This window comes from Bos indicus, chromosome 29 (assembly GCF_029378745.1).
Source record: "Bos indicus isolate NIAB-ARS_2022 breed Sahiwal x Tharparkar chromosome 29, NIAB-ARS_B.indTharparkar_mat_pri_1.0, whole genome shotgun sequence".
In the NCBI taxonomy this organism is placed as follows: domain Eukaryota; kingdom Metazoa; phylum Chordata; class Mammalia; order Artiodactyla; family Bovidae; genus Bos; species Bos indicus.
Window position 1 is genome coordinate 13,067,520 of NC_091788.1, and position 6,559 is coordinate 13,074,078.

The following is a 6,559-nucleotide window of genomic DNA, read 5'->3' on the forward strand; positions in this document are numbered from 1 at the left end:
TCCCAGCATCAGAGTCTTTTCCAATGAGTCAACTCTTCGCATAAGTTGGCCAAAGTACTGGAGTTTCAGCTTTAGCATCATTCCTTCCAAAGAAATCCCAGGGCTGATCTCCTTCAGAATGGACTGGTTGGATCTCTTTGCAGTCCAAGGGACTCTCAAGAGTCTTCTCCAAGACCACAGTTCAAAAGCATCCATTCTTCAGCACTCAGCCTTCTTCACAGTCCAACTCTCACATCCATACATGACCACTGGAAAAACCATAGCCTTGACTAGACGGACTTGTGTTGGCAAAGTAATGTCTCTGCTTTTGAATATGCTATCTAGGTTGGTCATAACTTTCCTTCCAAGGAGTAAGCATCTTTTAATTTCATGGCTGCAGTCACCATCTGCAGTGATTTTGGAGCCCAGAAAAATAAAGTCTGACACTGTTTCCACTGTTCCTGGTCCATTTCCCATGAAGTGATAGGACCAGATGCCATGATCTTCATTTTCTGAATGTCGAGCTTTAAGCCAACTTTTTCACTCTCCACTTTCACCTTCATCAAGAGGCTTTTTAGTTCCTCTTCACTTTCTGCCATAAGGGTGGTATCATCTGCATATCTGAGGTTATTGATATTTCTCCCGACAATCTTGATTCCAGCTTGTGTTTCTTCCAGTCCAGCGTTTCTCATGATGTACTCTGCATAGAAGTTAAATAAGCAGGGTGACAATATACAGCCTTGACATACTCCTTTTCCTATTTGGAACCAGTCTGTTGTTCCATGTCCGGTTCTAACTGTTGCTTCCTGACCTGCATACAGATTTCTCAAGAGGCAGGTCAGGTGGTCTGGTATTCCCATCTCTTTTAGAATTTTCCACAGTTTATTGTGATCCACACAGTCAAAGGCTTTGGCATAGTCAATAAAGCAGAAATAGATGTTTTTCTGGAACTCTCTTGCTTTTTCCATGATCCAGTGGATGTTGGCAATTTGATCTCTGGTTCCTCTGCCTTTTCTAAAACCAGCATGAACATCAGGAAGTTCACAGTTCACATATTGCTGAAGCCTGGCTTGGAGAGTTTTGAGCATTACTTTACTAGCGTGTGAGATGAGTGCAATTGTGCGGTAGCTTGAGCATTCTTTGGCATTGCCTTTCTTTGGGATTGGAATGAAACCTGACCTTTTCCAGTCCTGTGGCCACTGCTGAGTTTTCCAAATTTGCTGGCATATTGAGTGCAGCACTTTCACAGCATCATCTTTCAGGATTTGAAATAGCTCCATTGGAATTCCATCACCTCCACTAGCTTTGTTCGTAGTGATGCTTTCTATGGCCCACTTGACTTCACATTCCAGGATGTCTGGCTCTAGGTCAGTGATCACACCATCGTGATTTTCTGGGTCATGAAGATCTTTTTTGTACAGTTCTTCTGTGTATTCTTGCCATCTCTTCTTAATATCTTCTCCTTCTGTTAGGTCCCTACCATTTCTGTCCTTTATTGAGCCCATCTTTGTGTGAAATGTTCCCTTGGTATCTCTAATTTTCTTGAAGAGATCTCTAGTCTTTCCCATTCTGTTGTTTTCTTCTATTTCTTTGCATTGATCGCTGAAGAAGGCTTTCTTATCTCTTCTTGCTATTCTTTGGAACTCTGCATTCAGATGTTTCTCCTTTGCTTTTCACTTCTCTTCTTTTCACAGCTATTTGTAAGGCCTCCCCAGACAGCCATTTTGCTTTTTTGCATTTCTTTTCCATGGGGATGGTCTTGCTCCCTGTCTCCTGTACAATGTCACGAACCTCATTCCATAGTTCATCAGGCACTCTATCTATCAGAACTAGGCACTTAAATCTATTTCTCACTTCCACTGTATAATCATAAGGTATTTGATTTAGGTCATACCTGAATGGTCTAGTGGTTTCCCCCACTTTCTTCAATTTAAGTCTGAATTTGGCAATAAGGAGTTCATGATCTGAGTCACAGTCAGCTCCCAGTCTTGTTTTTGCTGACTGTATAGAGCTTCTCCATCTTTGGCTACAAAGAATATAATCAATCTGATTTCGGTGTTGACCATCTGGTGATGTCCATGTATAGAGTCTTCTCTTGTGTTGTTGGAAGAGGATGTTTGTTATGACCAGTGCATTTTCTTGGCAAAACTCTATTAGTCTTTGCCCTGCTTCATTCTGTATTCCAAGGCTAAATTTGCCTGTTACTCCAGGTGTTTCTTGACTTCCTACTTTTGAGGCAAACAGAAAAGTCTAGTACTGGCAGGTGTGGTAGTGTGGAAAGAACACTGAATTTGAAGGCAGGAACTATGTCCCACAGTTATTATCACAGTAGCTTTAAGAGGTATTATTTCAGTTTTACAAATAAGAAAGAAAAGGCTATGCGGATAACAATACCTATTTCACAGGGTTGAAAGAAGGTTAAATGGTATAATGTATGTGACATCATCTATTAGAGTGTGAGCTTCTGGATGGCAATCTTCTCAAACCCACTGCAGTGCTAGGTACCTTCTAGAACTCAACACAGAATTTGCTGAATACTTTTAATGAATGATAGTGAAAGCGAAAGTCACTCAGTCGTGTCCGACTCTTCGTGATCCCGTGGACTGTATAGTCCACGATTCCATGAGTATCTTCCTAACCCAGGGATTGAACCCAGGTCTCCTGCATTGTGGGTGGATTCTTTACCAGCTGAGCCACAAGGGAAAACCAAGAATACTGGAGTGGATAGCCTATCCCTTCTCCAGTGGATCTTTTGACCCAGGAATCGAACCAGGGTTTTCTGCATTGCAGGTGGATTCTTTTTCAACTGAGCTTCCTTAATGAATGACAGGACTTAACAAGTTATGATTATCAAGAAATGGATATTGACTCTTTAAAGATCAGCAGCCAAAAGAAAAGTCTGGTTGGCTACAACATCACATTAGATTCTGGTACCTGTGCATAACGGCTTGCCTAATGGCTCAGTGGTAAAGAATCCACCTACCAAGCAGAAGTGGGTTTGATCCCTGGTCCAGGATGATTCCCTGGAGAAGGAACTGGCAACCTGTGACTTTTGTATTTGATAATTATCAAAAAAGTTGAGAAAATGAATAATCCTGATTGAAAAAACCACATATCTAAATTTCTCCTTTAGATAAATTTAGGGGCCTATATTTTATGTTTTACTTGGTAAAACACTTTAGGGGGGAAAACAGCACTTTACACATATTTTATTCATTAAATGGTAGCAATCTCAATGAGTTGAAATTGAAATAGGTTTTTAAATTTGTATAAAAATTAACTTTACTTCCTTTCAAACTAATATAAGGCATTTTTATAATAACAACACTATGCTGTAAAGTTATTAAAAATAGAAATAAAATTCAGATTACTTAAAAGGAGGGAGAAAAGGCCATAAGGCACTGCACATAAGGCCCAGTGCAGTGCCTAAAACTGAGTGTCATGTTTGGTTTGGGATTCCTTACAAGAAAAAGCAAAAACAGTCAACAATGTAGTTCTCATTATTAGAAAATAATTAAGCATATCAGTTTTAATAGGAGACAGTCTCTCCCCCACCCTCATATGAAATTATAAACAAAAAATTTTGTTGCACCTTAGGTAGAAGATCCAGAATAGGCAGTGAGTTTAAAGGACTAATGCAGCTCCGGCCCTATCAGCCTGAAGGCGCCCGATCTCGTCTGATCTCGGAAGCTAAAGGACTAATGCTAACTAGATAATCCTTAAAGTTTTCCATCAGCTTTCTCTCCAACCTTAAGTTTCCAGAGTGTTTTTCTATTGAATCATTCTATCATCAATGGAGAGTACACAGAAAACAATTGATGTTTGGTGTATGAATTCTTGAATTAAAAGAAATGTTATTGCCAGTCTTTATTTAACATTCAATACTAAAGGAGGCATAATGGGGTAATAGAGTCTGGGAGTTAAGAGTTAGGGTCCCTCACATACTAACCTCAACTTTTTGTAAATGTGCATTTTGGGCAGACTTTTAGCATCTTTGGATCTGAGGCTTAGATCAGTGCTTTTTAACCTTGGCTTCACATTAGAATCACCTAGAGAGTTTGAGAAAACTACTGATATGTGAGATTTACCCTCACCAATTCTGATAAATCTGGTCTGGGGTGGGATCTAGGCATCAGTATAATTTTAAAAGGTCCCAAGTGATTTTGTTTTTTCTTTTTTGGTCCCAAGTAATTTAAAGGGGAAGCCCGTGGATGAGAACCACTAATTCAGAGGTTTTCCGTAGTCCCTTCCAGGTCGAAAATACTAAGAACTGATGAAACCCACTATTTAGAAATGAAATAACTGTCTTAGCAGACTAATAAAGGTAGTTGCAACTATAAGTGTGGTTTTTAAAAATCATCTAAAAAAGAGTAAAAATCCTGGGACTTTTATTACTAAATGATAACTCATGGAAGGTCACATGTTGTAATATGTTCACATATAATTTATCCATAAAACAATATGCTTAGGGGACAATCTTAACTCAATTTTGTTATGTGGGACATGGATGACAGAAGATAACCTGCATATGGTAAGGAATATAATAGGATTAGGAATTGTCCATTAAAGCAGGACCTCAGAAGGTCTTCATGTGAGGGGAATTAGATATAAACTCTCAGCAGTTTACTGAGACTCTAAACTCTCAGAGGAAGGAAACAAGTCTCAAAGAAGGTATAATCATAATCTGACTCCTGTATGATTTAGTAACCCAAATTCAGCTCATTTGGTGGATCTAAAATACCCTCACAGTAGAAATTAACACAATGTTATAAGTCAACTATACTTTAACACAACAAATTAAAAAAATAAAGACCCTTCAACTATGAACTTAAAGTTGCTTTACTGTTGTTGTTATTCAATTGCTAAGTTGTGTCTGACTCTTTGAGACCCCACGCACTGCAGCATGTCAGGCTTCCCTGTCCTTCACTATCTCCCAGAGTTTGCTCAAACTCATGTCTTTTGAGTAAGTGATGTTATCTAACCATCTCATGCTCTGCTGCCCTCTTCTCCTCTTGCCATTAGTCTTTCCTAGCATCAGGTGGTCCAAGCATTGGAGCTTTAGCTTCAGGACCAGTCCTTACGATGAATATTCAGGGTTGATTTCCTTTCGGATTGATTGATTTGATCTCCTTGCTGTCCAAGTTGTTTTATACTGGTAATGATTCCAGGCATTGTCAGAACAAATGGAAAACCTTTCCCAGAAAATACTTTTTTAGGCCTCAGAAGTCACATAAATAATTTCCCAAAGAAAACAGGTAACTCCAGCTAAACTAGGCCTTAAGGAAACATGGCATTATGAGTGAGAATCAGCAGAAAACAGTATGACAGTGGGGATCTGCTGCTGCTGCTAAGTCGCTTCAGTCGTGTCCGACTCTGTGCGACCCCACAGACGGAAGTCCACCAGGCTCCCCCATCCCTGGGATTCTCCAGGAAAGAACACTGGAGTGGGTTGCCATTTCCTTCTCCAGTGCATGAAAGTGAAGTTGCTCAGTCGTGTTCAACTCTTCGTGACCCCATGGACTTCAGCCCAGCAGGCTCCTCCATCCATGGGATTTTCCAGACAAGAGTACTGGAGTGGGTTGCCATTGCCTTCTCCAAGTGGGGATCTATGAAGACTTTATTCAGACCATCAAAAACAGAATATAAATCAACTATGCTTACTGTGTTTAAAGCAGTAGCAGGCAAAGTTAAAAATGTCTAGAGAAAAAGTAAGATGTGATACAGTAAATTTGAAAATCCAGCTTTTAGAAAATACATAATTTTTGAAAGAAAAACTCAACAGATAGGTAGAAAAGTAGATTAGACACAGATAAAGAAGTCAGTTGGAAATAAACACTATTTGTAAAAACAAAACAAAACAAAACACGCCATGGGTCAATGAACTCACGGAAATTATAAAACATTTTGAATTGAATGACAAAAAAACTAACATATAAGTTTGGCCTCAGGAGAAAGTCTAGATAAAAGGTAAGACTCTGAATTCAACAGCTTGTGAGTGGTAACTGTACATGAGTGGAAAAAATCAACCAAAGAGTAGAAGGGCCAATAACAGAATACTAAGAGCCATCATCTCTTAAAAGGTAGGAAGATACGGAAGGAGTCAAGCATGATATAAGGGGATGATCAGACAGTACCTCTAAGACCTGAGTAAGAAGGGACCCTACCCTAGTCCCTTGGGTCTGGAGTGGAACATTTCTACTGGCTGAAGCAATATTTCTTTCACACAATAGTATGAGACTGAGCTGCCAGAATAGTGCTTTTAGGTGACTCTCATATTGGACACAGGGTGAATTCAGGGCTTTGGGCTACCAAACCATCGAAAAAGAAAGGAAATATTCCAGGTGGAGGACAAAGATTGTCAAACTGGACAATAAAAGAAAACCCAACTCATTCGAAAACATAAAGATACAGGAAGATTTAAAACAAAACAAAAAAATCACCTCTCACAAATATGAACAAAGACAAAACTAATGTAGTACATTAATAATTAGATTTCAGGGAAAAAAGCATTAATAGCAATGAAACAGGACTTTAGCCTTGAAATTGAGTTATGTGGCCTGTGCTCTGGCTCCCATTGGTC